General features: G+C 39.4%; 1 protein-coding gene and 1 pseudogene across 2 annotated transcripts in view; one reads left to right on the plus strand and one right to left on the minus strand.

Annotated features, from left to right (window-relative positions):
- The window catches only part of Hpse2 (heparanase 2 (inactive)), a 905145-nt gene that overhangs the window by 506290 nt on the left and 381223 nt on the right, over window positions 1-17632 (minus strand). The window lies entirely within an intron of this gene.
- On the plus strand, window positions 9711-17232 carry LOC147825679 (uncharacterized; annotated as a pseudogene).

A 17632-nucleotide genomic window follows, 5' to 3' on the forward strand; every position in this document is an offset into this window, starting at 1 on the left:
TCACATATGTCTGGAAAATAGAAAAGATTAAAAAAGGTAGGATTTCAGAAAATGGTAAGTTAGATTTAGGAAATGGGATATGAAAGTTTCTGGGTAGGAAGTGACCTTTAGATAAACTGAATATTAGAAGGCTAATAGAATCAGGACAGGTATGTGGTAAGATGGCAGGTTATTCAAGAAACACAGAATAAACATCAACAATATCAAGAATAAAGTGACACATTTGAGGATGAGAAGTCTTGGAAAAATAAAGAATAACTCTCATCCATATGGAATAACCTAACACCTTTTTGTTTTTTGTTTTTGTTTTTTTTGGTACCAGGGATCAAACTCGGGTCCTTGCGCTTGCGAGACAGGCAGTGGAACCACTGAGCTAAATCCCCAGCCCCCCCATCACCTTTTTATGGAGTCAAGGGAATAGCCCAAATCAGTATTTTGCTGTTTCTTGTGTTAAGGCATTAAACTCAAATTTTCCATTTGCTGGGTGCACACCTGGATGACTAAGAGCCTATTGCACTGTCATTTTCAGAATAAAATATTTTATGCACTGATAAGTTAGAATAGATCCATAATGTATTGTTGAGTTGCAAAACAATTGTAGCTATATATAGATGTGTGTGTGCACGTGTGTGTGTGTGTGTGTGTGTGTATGTGTATGGTTAATCTTATCAACTTGATTAGATTGAGAAATGCCTAGGAAATTAGTAAAGCAACTTCTGGGGCTATCTGTGTGTGTTTCCAGAGAGGATTAGATCATTACTTTTCTAGTTCCTTTTGCTTTCTAGCTGTCATGAAGTAAGCAGCTTTCCTCTGCCATGCCCTTCCTCTGTGAGGTTTCTTCCTTGGAGTCAGCACATGGCTGACTGAATTCCCTGGAACTGTGATCTAAGTTAAACCTCTCCTGCTTCATCTGTGGGTGTCAAGTATTGTGTCCAGTAACAGGAAAGCTAATACAGAGTGGACTCTGATAAAATAGAGTTCGTAGGCTGCCTATAAAAAGTATAAAAATTTTAAAAAGATATACATGGTAGGGTTACAGGGGACAAAACTTGTCTTTCTGTTTCAGGAAAAAAATGAAATGACTTAAAAGATATACGCTGTTTTTTAGTGCATCACTCACAATCCCGTCTTCCAGGAGTAACCCCTATTAATACACTATTATATTTCCTTTTAATGTCTGAAAGGGAACATCATGGAAAGCAGTGATTTTTTTTTTCAATACTGAGTATTGAAGCCCAGGCCTTGCACATGCTAGGAAATCTCTTTATCACTGAGCTACAACTTCAATCCTTTTTAAATTTTATTTTGAGAGAAGATCTCATTAAGCTGCCCAAACTTGAAATTCTCTAGTCTCATTTTTCCAATTATCTGGAATTAAAGACATTCACCATCATACTGGACAGGAGGTGGATTTTGAGGAGGACGCATACATTAATATTCATTCATAGGTTAGATCTTAGGGCTATATGACCAACACAAGCACAGTAGAATTACAGGCCTTTACTTTATTTTTAATGCTAATGCATTGTTTGGGTATTTGTAAGTTAAGAGCTATATCGGATTCTTGACCAAAAAATCTAAAAGAAATAAAAGAGACAGAGAAGCACAGAAGCAGCTCACATCCTTACAGAATTTTCAGATGTATTTCAGGGTTCTTTTGGGAGTGCTTTAAATAATCACCAGGTCCTGAGTCACACAGAACAGGCCGAATCAGCCCGCTGCAGACAGGCAGATCTGTGCACGCCCTACCGAGGTCCTGAGTCACACAGGAGACGCTGAATCACCCTGCTGCAGACTAGCAGGTCTGCCCATGCCCTTCTGAGGTCCTGAGTCGCACAGGACACGCCGAATCAACCCGCTGCAGACAGGCAGGTCTGCCCACGGCCTACCTAGGTCCTCGGTCGCTTGGAATAGGCCGAATCAGCCCGCTGCACACAGGAAGGTCTGTGCACGCCCTACCGAGGTCTTGAGTCACGCAGAAGACACCAAATCTCCCCGCTGCAGACACGCAGCCACCTGGTTCCACACTACAAAGACATAGAGGACACCAGACCACCAGACCACCACACCAAGGTACTGAGTCCTGCTGTTCCCAGCCCAGAGGTAGGGGCATCTGAGCCGTCATCCTACTGCTCCTGGTCCAGAGGAAGGGGCTTCCGGACACCATCTCTCCCACTGCTCCCAGCCCAGAGGAAAGGGCTTTTCCACCACCTTTTGTCCCTCTGCTCCTGGCCCAGAGGAAGGGGCTTCCAGGCCACCATCCCTCCCACTGCTCCCAGCCCACAGGAAAGGGCTTTGGGGTCACCATCCCTACCGCTGCTCCCGGCCGTGGCCCACCTCTCCCAGCTCAGAGGAGGTAATCTGTGCAGGCAGCAACAGCCCCCCACCACAGTCAAAATGAGAAAATACGTAAATAAGTCTCAAAACCAGAATTCCAGATCAACTACAACAACCCCAAAGGGAAATGAGATGGAACACTATGATACTCAACCACCTGGACCCACTGAACTGGCAACAAAAAGGGATCTGGAAAAAATGAAATCAGAAATAATTTCTCAGATAACAGGAGAAATTGTGCCGCTAGTGCAAGACATGATTAATAAATCTAGAGAGGAGCTCAAGAACATGATGGAATCCCAACATAAGAAACAAATGGAATCCATAAAACAGATGCAAATAGATTTCCAGGACATGAAAAACTCCATTGAAAGTCTACACAGCAGAATGAGCCAATGTGAGGACAGAATTTCAGATATAGAAGATAAGATTCCAATTAGTGACCAGGAAAAGAAAAATTGCTTCAAAATTATAAGGGAACATGAGAAATCAATCCAGCAGCTGCTAGATGATGAAAAGAAGAATAACATAAGACTGATTGGGCTCAATGAAGAAACAGGAGAGAGTGCAGATGACATAAAAGATCTTTTCACAGAAATAATGGCAGAAAACTTCCCAAGCAGGGGAAAAGAGCTTGACATACAGATAAGTGAGGCATATAGGACTCCAAATAGCCTAGATCAAAAAAAATCTACAAATAGGCATATAATTGTTAAGATTCCAGAAACACAACAGAAGAACAAAGTTCTCCAAGAAGTCAGAGAAAAGAAACAAATCACATACAAAGGAAAATCCATCAGAATCACAGCAGACTTCTCAACACAAACCATCAAGGCAAGAAGAGCTTGGAGTGACATATTCCAAGCCCTAAAAGAAAACAGCTTCCAACCCAGATTGATGTACCCTGCAAAACTATCTTTCAAAATGGATGGAGAAATAAGATACTTTCATGACAAAGAGCACCTTAGGAACTTTGTGAATACCAAACCAGCACTCCAAAGAATTATACACAATATCCTAGGAACAGACATTGAGGATCACAACCCTAGGAAGCAAAGCAGAATGAACCCATCTGGCATGACAAGAAATTAAATGTAAAGGGGGAGTACCCAACAAAAAGAAAAAGTCATGGCAATGACAAGTCAATACGTCTCAGTTGTAACCATCAAGGTTAAGGGTCTCAATTCACCAATCAAAAGAAATAGACTGGCAGAATGGGTCAAGAAGCAAAATCCAACAATATGCTGCATACAAGAAACACACTTAATTCAAAAGGAAACTCATAGACTGAAAGTGAAGGGATGAAAAACAATACTGCATGTGAGAGGAACCCAAAAAAAAGCAGGAGTAGCTATCCTCTTGGCAGATCAAGTAGATTTCAAACCAACACTGATTAAGAGAGATGAAGAAGGACACTACAACCTTGTAAAGGGAAGAATCCAAGAGGAAGAGATGACAATCATAAATATCTATGCACCAAACACTAGCGCACCCGACTATATAAAACAAATAATAATGGACATGAAAAGTCATATATGCACTAATACAATTGTAGTGGGGGACCTCAACACCCCACTGTCACAAATAGATAGATCAACTAGACTAAAATTAAGTAATGAAATACAAGAACTCAATCAAACTCTTGAACAAATGAACTTAATAGATGTTTACAGAGTCTTCCACCCCACAAAATCAGAATACACATTCTTCTCAGCTGCACATGGATCATTCTCCAAAATAGACCACATACTCACACATAGAACATGTTTAAGTAAGTGCAAAGGAATTGAAGTGATCCCCTGTATATTATCAGACCATAGTGTGATGAAATTGGAGATCCATAGCAAAAGAAACTCAAAAAATTTCATGAACACGTGAAAATTGAACAACACACTTCTGAGTAACCAATGGGCCACAGGGGAAATTAAAGAAGAAATCAGACAGTTCCTTCAATTAAATGACAATGACAATACAACATATCGGAATCTATGGGACACAATGAAAGCAGTCTTATGAGGGAAATTCATAGCAGTGAATATGCATACTAGGAAAACAGAATGAGCCCAATTAAATAACCTGATGCTGAACCTCAAGATTCTAGAAAAAGAAGAGCAGGACAACCCCAAAGCTCATACAAGGGAGGAAATTATAAAGATCAGAGGAGAAATCAATGTAATGGAGACTAAGAGAACAATACAAAAAAATCAATGAAGTCAAGAGTTGGTTCTTCGAAAGAATCAACAAAATTGACAAACCTTTATCCAAACTTGCCAGAAAAAGGAAAGAAAAGGCACAAATCCATGCTATTAGGAATGAAAAGGGTGAAATTACAACAGACCCAGCAGAAATCCAGAGGGTCATCAATACCTACTTCCAGAACCTATACACCAATAAGATGGACAACACAGAAGAAATGGACAGATTCCTAGATACATATGAATTACCAAAGTTGAATGAAGAAGACCTAAAAATTCTGAACAACCAAATATCAACCAATGAAATTGAAAATATAATTAAAAACTTAACAACTAAGAAAAGCCCAGGTCCTAATGGCTTCACTGCTGAATTCTACAAGACATTTAGAGAGGAACTGCTGCCACTACTGTTTAAACTCTTCAATGAAATTGAAAGGGAAGCAATACTCCCAAATTCATTCCTGGAAGCAAGCATCACCTTGATCCCCAAAGCAGAGAAAGACCCAACTGAAAAAGAGAACTATAGGCCAATCTCACTAATGAACATAGATGCAAAAATCCTTAATAAGACACTGGCAAACAGAATGCAGAAGATCATCAAGAAGATCATACACCCTGATCAAATGGGATTCATCCCAGGGATGCAGGGATGGTTCAATATATGAAAATCAATCAATGTAATACACTATATCAATAGAGCCAAGGACAAAAACCATATGATTATCTCCATAGATGCAGAAAAAGCATTTGACAAAATCCAACATGCATTTATGATAAAAAACCCAACAAAAAATTGGAATAGATGGTCTCTACCTCAAACTGATAGAAGCCATCTATGAAAAACTAATAGCCAATATCATACTAAATGGTCAAATCTGAAATCCTTCACACTAAAATCAGGAACAAGACAAGGATGTCCACTATCACCACTCTTGTTCAATATAGTTTTGGAAACATTAGCCACGGCAATTAGACAAGAGAAAGAAATAAAAGGAATAAAGATAGGTAATGAAGAAGTCAAATTGTCATTCTTTGCAGATGACATGATACTCTATATTGAAGACCCCAAGAACTCCACCAAAAGTCTTCTAGACTTAATCACCAAACTCAGTCAAGGAGCTGGTTACAAGGTCAACACACAAAAATCAATAGTTTTCCTCTACACCAATAACAGACTCACTGAGAGAGAAATAGGGCAAATAATTCCTTTCACAATAGCATCCAAAAAACCTGAAATACCTAGGAATCATCCTAACGAAAGAAATCAAAGACCTCTTCTCTGAAAACTATGGCACTCTGAAAAGAGAGATGGAAGATGATATCAGAAAATGGACAGACATCCCCTGCTCCTGTGTAGGAAGGATTAATATAGAGAAAATGGCCATACTTCCAAAACTGCTCTATAGATTGAATGCAATTCCAATTGAGATCCCAGCAGGATACTTCATAGGCCTTGAGAAAACAATCCAAAAATTCATTTGGAACAAGAAGAGACCCAGAATAGCAAAAGCAATTCTAGGTAACAGAGACATGGCAGGGGCTATCACAATCCCCAACCTGCAACTCTACTACAAAGCTACTGTGATAAAAACAGCATGGTACTGGCAAAGAAACAGACTTGAGGACCAGTAGAACAGATTAGAAGATGCAGAAACAACGCCAGACACACTCAGCCACCTCATCTTTGACAAAGAAGCCAAACACTCTCACTGGAGGAAAGATAGCCTCTTTAATAAACGGTGCTGGAAAAATTGGGCTTCATCTTGCCAAAGATTAAAACTAGACCTGTATCTCTCACCATGCACTAAACTAAAATCAAAATGGATTAAAGATCTAAATATTAAAATAGAAACTCTGAACCAGTTGGAATAGAGGTTAGGTAGAACCCTTGAAGACATCGGTGTAGGAAAAGATTTTATGAACAAAACCTCAGTTGCCCATGAACTAGCACAAACAATCAACAAGTGGAATCTCTTCTTATTAAAAGGCTTCTGCACAGCAAGAGAAACCACCAGAAGTGTGAAGAGACAATCCCCAAAGTGGGAAAAAATCTTCACCTGCTCTTCCTCAGACAAACGTCTACTATCTGGAATCTATAAAGACCTTAAAAAGATCTGACCTCCCAAATTTAAAGACCCAATCCAAAAATGGGCATCTGAAATGAACAGACATTTCTCAGACAAAGAAGTAGAAATAGCAAATAAATACATGAAAAAATGTTCAACATCACTGGTCATTCGAGAGATGCAAATGTAAACAATGCTGAGATTCCACTTCACTCCAGAAAGAATGGCTGCTATCATGAAATCAACCAATAAAATGCTGGCAGGGCTATGGGGAAAGAGGAACCCTGCTCCACTGCTGGTGGGAGTGTAGACTGATGCAACCACTGTGGAAATCAGTATGGAGATACCTCAAAGAACTAGGACTGGAAGTCCCATTTGACCCTGCTATTCCACTGCTGGGAATCTTCCCCAAAGAATTGAAAGAATCATACCACAGTGATATATGTGCACCCATGTTCATAGCAGCAGAGTTTGTAATAGCTAAAACTTGGAAACAGCCCAAATGCCCATCAACTGGAGACTGGATAAAGAAAATGTGGTTTTTAAATAAAATGGAGTACTACTCAGCCATAAAAAATGAGAAATTAGAGACATTTATAGCTAAGTGGATGCACATTGAGGCCATACTCTTAAGTGAAATAAATAGGACACACATGTGTAAATACCAAATAGTTTCTCTGGTGTGAGAAACTGAAAGTGTAAATAAGCACTAAATGTATAATAGGTAATGTGAAATAGGAAGAAAAGGGGCAAAGCGGAAGGAAGTAGGAGGGCTAGGGGAAAGGACAGAAGGGAGTAAGATTAATATGAGAAAATGGAAAAATAGGAACAAAATCTTTTTAAATAGGGAGGACTGCAGGGTTTGAAGGGAAGGCTGGTCAAGGGTGAAAAATAAGAACCAAGAGAGACTATGTAAAGGTGAAAATTTCCAATGATGAATGTCATTATATTGTATACCTAAAATGTACCAATGATTAGACTGAATAATCGACAATGTAAAATAGGAAGAAAAGGTCCAAAGGGGTAGGGGTAGTTGGAGGGGCAGGGGAAAGGAAAAATGATGAGAAATGGAAAAAATGGAAATAAAGTCTTTGTAAATAGAGAAGGGTGGAGGGGGTGAAGGGAGGGCTAGGAATGGGGAAAAAATAAGAACCAAAATGCATCATGTAAAGGCACAATTCCCTATGAGAAATGTAATTGTGTTGTATACCTACAATGTACCAATAAAAGAATTTAATACAAAAAAAAAATCACCATAACTGCTCTGGCAATGGCATGGCCTAACAATCTCATATTATTCCATGTTAACACAACACAAGCATAATAGAAAAATAAAATAGAAGAAATGGTAGAATAGGCTTTTATGGGAAATATCCAAGTTTTAATAATGATCCTGCTACTTACTAGCATTTGTGATCTTGGATTAAACTCTTCAACTTCACTTTCCTTACCTAGTTTCCCTAAATAAAAATACCTGCTTTCCAGGATTGCTGGGAGAATTATATGAGATATGGTATAAAACTACAAAACAATGTCTGGCATATTATAGTCATTCAACAAATAATATTTTCCTTCCCCTTTTGTAAACTCAACAATTATTTGGTATTTATTAAAAATCTTAGATACTACTATAGTTACATTTATTTTGCAAAAATCACCCAATTGCATGAATAAAAAGTTACCCAAACAGTGCTCACAGCACTCAATATGAAGTACAAAAGGATGCAAAATGGATCCAAGATATCAAAGTTAAAAGCAGATAACTGGGCCAGGATTTAGCTCAGTGGTTCCGGTGCCTGCCTCACAAGCACAAGGTCCCAGGTTTGATTCCTGGTAGAAATAAATAAATAAATAATAAATAAATAAATAAATGCAGATAACTTTGGACCTGCAGAACAGTGAGAAAATAAATTTCCATTGGTTGAAAGAAATAAAGGCAGCTGGGCACAGAAGTGCATGCATGCCTATAATACAGGCACTATGGAGGGATCAAGGGAGGAGGAGCTTGAGTTCAAGTCCCACCTGGGCAAATTAGTGCCTGAACATAACAAATAAATAAAAGGGCTGAGGATGCAGCTCAATACAAATACACCTCCCCATCTGCATCAAAAGAAAAAATGTATAAAAAAACCTTGTTTATATACAAAGTAATCACCACTTTGTCTAATGTTCTTTTACTTATCTAAAGACATTAGAAAGAAATAAACAGGTATTATTAACAGAGGTTACTTCTGGAAAAAAGATTGTGGGTGATATTCTAAAAACAAATGCTGCATATTCTCCAAGTCATTTCACTTTCTTGTGGCACCAAAAGACAAATTTCCTTGCCTATATACCCTCCTCCTTATAGTTTGTACCTCCTTTGGCCGTGTAACTGAGTTCACACAATCAAATATGGGTAAAAGTGACATATGTCAATTCTAGACTTAGTAATATACATAATCTTCTACACTTTCCTTTCCAATTAAGGTGTAATGTCATGGTGACCTGGAGATCACAAAATGGGGAAGCCATGAAAAACAAATATCCTAGATCCCTGATGGTTGGATAAGAGGCAGAAGCTTGATCCACACTTCTGCAAGAGAAAAATTATCAATCAGCCTATGGTTCTTTTGCTCAATTCAGATGGAAATTGTGAATCAGCAAAGTACAACTCTGCTAGCAGTCCTGATGTCAGCAGATGACATCAGGTAATGCAAGAGGCCAACAGGTGACATAGCCAGCTGCTTGTCATTGCCTCTCCTGGCTGGCACCTTTCCGATGCTGGCTTGTGCTGGCTGACTCTACTGGGTGCTGGTCTCTGTCACCGCCAGCTGCCACTCCTGTGGCCAACTTGTATAGGACATGGTAGGTCAACTCTGCCAGTATTAGTCCCTGACACTGCTGGCTGTGGCCTTTCAGAGCCCGCTTGTGGTAGACACTGTAGGTCAATTCTATGAGGTGCCAGTCTCTACTGCTGGTCTTCATTGACTGCTAATCTGTGGAGCTTACTCTGTCCACACTACTCAGCATAAAAATCTCAAGTAGATTCATAGGACTTTTGGATCCAACATTATTTGAGAAATAAATCATGAGCAGGTTTACAGAAATAGCGAAGTATTTCAGTAGGGTCATGGCTGCAGCACAGAGGGGTCAGTAAATAAGATGTAAGACTAAAGCCCAAGAAGTGGCTGGGGAACATTGCTTCTAGCAGCCTAAAGACTTCTAAGCAGCTTTCAATGAGGGGTAGGGCTGAAAGCTTGTTATGAATGTTAGGTATGTAAATAAGGGGCCCAGATCCCTTCCTCCCTGATCTTAGCCACACCAGGGTGCCCCTCCCTTTTTCAAAAAAGCAACAGTCTCTTCTGATGTGGCCTCAGTCAGGGAGGGACACAATGCTGCCTGTTTGACTGCACTCATATTGAAGTGAAGAATGGTGCTTTGATAGCCAAGGGGGACACTGCTAAATAGGCCAAGAGGACACTGAGGCACACTGTCCCAGCCCATTGGGGTGCATAGAGGAGTTAAGAGATGTGAGGGGCCAGCACAGAGGAGGTGAACCTTCCGGGCCATTGTACCACCACCCCCAGTACTGAGGAGCAGAGCTGCCAGCAGGGCAGAGGAGGTGAAACTTCTAGCCCACCATACCACTGCCCCCAGCACAAATGAGCAGAGCTGCCCCCAGCCCACAGGAAGTGAACCTTCTGGGCCGCCGTACCACCCCCCATTCTCCGAGTGCAGAGGAGCAGAGCTGCCCCCAGCACAGAGGAGGTGAACCTTCTGGGCTGCTGTACCACTGCTGCAAGTGCAGAGGAGCACAGCTGTTCCCAGCCAAGAGGAGGGGACCCTTCCAGGCCACCATACCACTGCCTCAAGTACTGAGGAGGTGAACCATGCAGGCATCAGCAGCACACATCTTCCCCCACGGTGGCCACCACCCCCAGTTGAAATGAGAAGACACATAAACAAGTCTCAAAATCAAACTTCCAGATCACCTAAAGCAACATCAAAGGGAAACCAGATGGAACAATCTGATACTCAATAATCTGGACTCTCTGAACTGGCAACAAAAGAGGATTTAGAAAAAATGAAATCAGAAATAATTTCTCAGATATCAACAGAGATTGAGTCCATAGTGCAAGACATGATTAATAAATCTAGAGAGGACACAGATTAAAAAAAAAATAGAGGAGCTGAGGAACATGACGGAATCTCAACATAGGAAACAAATGGAATCCATAAAACAGATGCAAACAGATTGCCAGGAGATTAAAAACTCCATTGAAAGTTTATGAAGCAGAATGAGCCAATGTAAGGACAGAATTTCAGATATAGAAGATAAGATTACAATTGGTGTCCAGGAAAAGAAAAATTGCTTCAAAATAGTAAGGGACCAAGAGACATCTATCCAGCAGTGGCTAGATGATGCAAAGAAGAATAACATAAGACTGATCTGAGTCAATGAAAAAACAGGAGGGAGTGCAGATGACATAAAAAAAATGTTCACAGAAGTGATGGCAGAAAACTTCCCAAGCAGGGCAAAACAACTTCATATATAGATAAGTGAGGCATATAGGACTCCAACTAGCCTTGATGAAAAAAAGTTTACACATAGGCATATAAGAGTTAGGATTCCAGAAATCCAACAGAAGAACAAAATTCTACAAGTGTCGGGAGCAATGCTACATAATTTTAGGGAAAAATCATTTGGTTAGCCTAGTTCTCCTGCCTACAGCCCAGCTATGGAATTCCAAGACATAATTCCATTTTGAGCTCTGGTCACAACTGAGACCTCAATGATCCGGTGATGCTGTGATTCTCCAGGACAAGATTACACCAGCTGAAGACATCCTGGGAGGAACAAATCTCCATCTGCTCAGTTCCTCATTGTTCTTGGATTGTTACATCTTGTTTATGTGCATGTACTGAACTCTCTGCGAGTCATTTGTTACATTTGTTTCTCCTGATATACCAAATAAAAGGTGTTGTAAGCTGGGGACTTTCGTCTTTGCTGCCCAGAGCAGCACTGATCAGACCCAAAGCTCAGCATCTTCTCAAAGTCTCATTTTTTTACCTTTCCTGTAATTTTCCTTGTGCTGCAATGGCTCACAGGAGACTAGGACTTACTGCAGAAGTTCTAGTAATGTCCCCTTTCCCTGTTCCCTACATACAAGCACTTAGAGAAAAGAAACAAATCACACACAAAAGAAAGTCCATCAGAATCACAGCAGACTTCTCAACACAAACCCTCAAAGCAAGAAGAGCTTGGAGTGATGTATTTCAAGCCCTAAAGGAAAACAGCCTCCAAACCAGATTGATGTACCTTACAAAACTGTCTTTCAAAACTGATGGAGAAATAAGATACTTTCATGACAAAGAGGACCTTAGGAACTTCATAAATACCAAACCAGCACACCAAAATATTTTAGAAAATATCCTAAGAAAAGACAATGAGGAAAAAAACACCAGGAATCCCAGGAGAATGAATCCCTCAGGCATGAAAAGAAATTAAACTCAAAGTGGGAGAATGCAACAAAAAAAAATCATGACAATGATAAGTCAATACGTATCAGTTATAACCATCAATGTTAATGGTCTCAACTCACCAATCAAAAGAAATAAACTGGCAGAAGTGGTCAAGAAGAAAGATCCAACAATATGCTGCATACAAGAAACACACTTAATTAAAAAAGAAACTCACAGACTGAAAGTTAGAGGGTGGAAAACAATACTCCATGTGACAGGAACCCCCCCAAAAAGCAGGAGTACCTATTCTCTTTGCAGATCAAGTGGATTTCAAACCAACACTGATTAAGAGAGACAAAGAAGGACACTACATCCTTGTAAAGGGAACAATCCAACAGGAAGAGATGACAATCATAAACATATATGTACCAAACACTAGTGCAACCAACTATATAAAACAAATACTAATGGACATAAAAAAATCAAATAAGCTCTAATACAATAGTAGTGGGGGACCTCAGTACCCCACTGTCACAAATAGATAGATGAACTAGACAAAAAATAAGAAATGAAATACTACAACTCAATCAAACTCTTGAACAAATGAATTTAACAAATGTTTACAGAGTCTTCCACCTCACAAAATCAGAATACACATTCTTTTCAACTGCACACAGGTCATTCTCCAAAATAGACCACATATTCACTCACAGAACATGTTTAAGTAAGTGCAAAGGAATTGATGTTATCCCCTGTATATTTTCAGACCATACTGCGATGAAATTGGAGATCAAAAGCAAAAGAAACCGCAAGAATTTTATAAACACAGGAAATTGAACAACACACTTCTGAATAACCAATAAGTCACAGAGGAAATTAAACAAGAAATCAGACAGTTCCCTCAATTAAATGGCAATGACAATACAACATATCGGAATCTATGGGACACAATGAAAGCAGCCTCACAAGGGAAATTCATAGCAGTGAATACTCATATTAGGAAAACAGAGTGAGCCCAATTAAACAACCTGATGCTAAACCACAAGCTTCTAGAAAGAGAAAGGCAGGACAAACCCAAAGCTCATACAAGGGAGAAAATTATAAAGAAAGGAGCAGAAATCAATTCAATGGAGATTAAGAGAAAGATACAAAAAAAATCAATGAAGGCAAGAGTTTGTTCTTCAAAAGAATAAACAAAATTGACAAATCCTTGGCCAACCTTATCAGAAAAATGAAAGAAAAAGCCCAAATCTATGCAATTAGGAATGAAAAGGATGAAATTACAATGGACCCAGCAGAAATTCAGAGGATCATCAATACCTACTTCCAGAACCTATACACCAATAAGATAGAAAACACAGAAGAAATGGACAGATTCTTAGATATGTATTAATTAACAAAGTTAAATGAAGAAGACCTAAAAATTCTAAATGACCCAATATCAATCAATAAAATTGAAAATGTAATGAAAAATTTACCAACTAAGAAAAGCCTGGTCCTCATAGCTTCACTGCTGAATTCTACAAGATATTTAGAGAGGAACTATTGCCACCACTGTTTAAACTCTTCAATGAAATTGAAAGGGAAACAATACTCCTGAATACGTTCCTGGAAGCAAGCCTCACCTTGATCCCCAAAGCAGAGAAGGACCCAACCAAAAAAGAGAAGTACATAGGCCAATCTCAGTAATGATCATAGATGCAAAAATTCTTAATAAGATACTGGCAAATAGAATGCAGAATATCATCAAGAAGACCCTACACCCTGGCAAAGTGGGATTTATCCCAGGGATGCAGGGATGGTTCAACATACGCAAATCAATAAGTATAATACACTATATCAATAGAACCAAGGACAAAAACCATATGGTCATCTCAATAGATGCAGAAAAAAGCACTTGACAAAATCCAACATGCATTTATGATAAAAAAAAACCCTACAAAAACTTGGAATCAACAGTCTCTACCTCAATCTGATAAAAGCCATCTATGAAAAACCAACAGCCAATATCATACTAAATGGTCAAAAACTGAAATCCTTTACACTAAAATCAGGAACAAGACAAGGATGTCCACTATCACTACTCTTGTTCAATATAGTTTTGGGAACATTAACCACAGCAATTAGACAAGAGAAAGAAATAAAAGGAATAAAGATAGGTAATGAAAAAGTCAATTTGTCATTATTTGCAAATGAAATAATACTCTACATAGAAGACCCCAAGAACACCACCAAAAATCTTCTAGGCTTAATAACCAAATTCAGTAAAGTAGCTGGATACAAGGTCAACACACAAAAATCAGTAGCTTTCCTCTACACAAACAACAGACTCACTGAGAGAGAAATAGGCAAACAATTCCTTTCACAATAGCATCCAAAAAACTGAAATACCTAGGAATCAACCAAATGAACGAAATCAAAGACCTCTTCTCTGAAAACTATAGCACTCTGAAAAGAGAGATTGAAGATGATATCAGAAAATGGAAAGACACTCCTTGCTCCTGAGTAGGAAGAATCAACATAGTGAAAATGGCCATACTTCCAAAACTGTTACATAGATTCAATGCAATCCCAATTGAAATCCCAGCAGCATACTTCATGGACCTTGAGAAAACAATCCAAAAATTCATTTGGAACAGGAAGAGGCCCAGAATAGCAAAAGCAATTCTAGGCAACAGAGCCATGGCTGGGGGTATCACAACCCCCAACTTGAAACTATACTACAAAGCTACTGTGATAAAACCAGCATGGCACTGGCAAAGAAACAGACCTGAGGACCAGTAGAACAGATTAGAAGATGCAGAAACAACTCCAGACACACTCAGCCACCTGGTCTTTGACAAAGGAGCCAAATACCCTCACTGGAGGAAAGATAGCCTCTTTAATAAATGGTGCTGGAGAAATTGGGTTCCAACTTGCCAAAGATTAAAACTAGACCTATATCTCTCACAATGCACTAAACTAAAATCAAAATGGATTAATGATCTAAATATTAAAACAGTAATGCTAAACCAGCTGGAACAGAAGTTAGATAGAACTCTTGAAGACACTGGTGTAGGAAAAGAGTTTATGAACCAAGTCTAAATTGCCCATGAACTAGCACAAACCATCAACAAGTGGGATCTCTTCTTATTAAAAAGCTTCTGCACAGCAAGATTGACCACCAACAGTGTGAACAGACAACCAACAATGTGGGAAAAAAATCTTCACCTGCTGTTCCTCAGACAAAAGTGTACTATCTAGAATCTATAAAGAATTAAAAAAAAGCAGACCTCCCAAATTTAAAGACCCAGTCGAAAAATGGGCATCTGAAGTGAACAGACATTTCCCAAAGAAGTAGAAAGATCAAATAAACATATGAAAAAATGTTCAACATCACTGGTCATTCAAGAGATGCAAATGAAAATAATGCTGGGCCAGGGATTTAGCTCAGTGGTTCCACTGCCTGCCTCACAAGTGCAAGGATCCAAGTTCGATCCCCAGTACCAAAAAAAAAGAAAACGATGCTGAGATTCCACCTTACCCATAAAGAATGGCTGCTATCATGCAATCAACCAATAACAAATGCTGGAGGGGCTGTGGGGAAAGAGGAACACTGCTCCACTGCTGATGGGAGTATAGACTGATGCAACCACTGTGGAAATCAGTATGCAGATACCTCAAAGAGCTAGGACCTGGGGATGGAGATTGGAAGGACAAGGTGGCTCAGCCCAGGTCCCTCTGTGAACTCTGAGGGCTTCAAGACCCCTAGAGAGCACACTTGGACACCCTGGAACCTGGACATGGAGAAAAATATGAATACCCAAATATTGAAGATGGGTACAAAAACTCCAGAAGAGCTATAAGGACTCAAGTTGTAGACAAACTCTTTGAATATAAAGAAGGTAGTCAATGTGGAGAAGCCTTCAAGCAGACCCCAGAGCATGTTGTAAAGAAGAAAACTTCCATTGGAGTATCACCTTGTGAAAGCTATTTATGTGGAGAGGCCCTCATTAATCATTCTTCCCTAAATGTGCCATTTGGAGCTCACACTGTATGCAAACCTAATGAAAATCAGGGATGCAGAGAGAAGCCTTAGGCAAAATGAGAAAGCCCGAGGCTTTCAGAAACTTGAAAAGATTGAAACTGGAGAGAAATCTTATGAATGTAAGTAAGTTGTGAATAGCTTTACTCATTCCACTTCTCTTCAAAAACGTGAACAAATTCAGAGTGGAAAGAAATGCCATGTATGTAAACAATGTGGGAAAGCAAGTTCTAGTTCCCTTCAAATACATGAAAGAATTCACACTGGAAAGAAACCCTACCTCTGTAACCATTGTGGGAAAGCCTTTGGTCATTTTAGTTCCTTTCAAAGACATGAAAGAATTCATACTGGAGAGAAACCTTATGTGTGTGAGCAATGTGGGAAAGCCTTCACTGATCACAGTTCCCTTCGATATCATGAATGGTTTCACCATGGAGAGAAGCCCTATGTATGTAACCACTGTGGCAAAGCTTTTATTTGTTCTGGTACATTTCGACAACACAAAAGGATTCACACTGGAGAGAAGCCATATATGTGTATACAGTGTCAGAAAGTTTTCATTTCTTACAATGCCCTTCAATGCCATAAGAAAATTCATACTGGAGAGAAACCATGTATATGGTAAGCAATGTGGGAAAGCCTTCACTCATTCTAGTTCCCTCCAATACCATGAAATACTTCACAGTGGTGAAAAACCCTACATATGTAAGCTGTGTGGGAAAGCCTATACTCATTGCAGTTCCCTTTGATACCATGAAATGGTTCATGGTGGAGAGAAACTATATGTATGTAAGCAATGTGGGAAAGCCTTTAGTTCTTCCTCATACATTCAGTTACATGAACAGACTCACACTGGAGAGACACCATATGTACAAAAACACTGTGGAAATGTCTTCTTACCTATGACTCAATTTCAAAGACATGAAGGGACTTACAGTGGAGAAAAACCATATGAGTGTAAACAGTGTGGGAAAGCCTTCCTTTGGGAAAGTAATTTTGAAGACATAAAAAAGTTCATAGTGGAGAAAAACCATATAAATGTAAGCAATGTGGGAAAGCTTTCCATTGGGAAAGGAGTTTTCGAAGACATAAAAAGTTGCACAATGGAGAGAAACCATATGAGTTAAGTAATGTGGGAAAGCTTTCCATTGTCCTAAACCATTAAAAAGGCAGAAGGGAGACTAAGCCTATTTGTGTAAGCATTATGGAAAAACCTCTAGATTGTCCAGTTCTCACACTTCATATCTTAGACTTGGAAGAATTCATAGTAGAGAGTAATCCTAAATGTAAACTATGGGGAGACTTCATTGTCAGAAGACCTTTCTAGCACTCATGAAACTATACAAGACAAGACTTGTATTAGTGTAAAGTATATGGAAATGCCTCTGGTTATCTTGCCTGAGTCACAGATGTAACGGGTTATGGAGAAAAACCTTGACTAGAAGAAATGTGCAAAGGTCTTCATTTGATACATATGTGAATGCACAGTATGGATGGAAGTCCTATGAGGATTCAGGGTCTCACTCTAGTGCAGGCTGCCCTTGAAGTTTGTAGCTCAGTCTGGC

Source organism: Heterocephalus glaber, unplaced genomic scaffold (genome assembly GCF_053883595.1).
Source record: "Heterocephalus glaber isolate CG9 unplaced genomic scaffold, H.glaber_assembly_v1.0 deba00001497, whole genome shotgun sequence".
Taxonomy (NCBI): Eukaryota; Metazoa; Chordata; class Mammalia; order Rodentia; family Bathyergidae; genus Heterocephalus; species Heterocephalus glaber.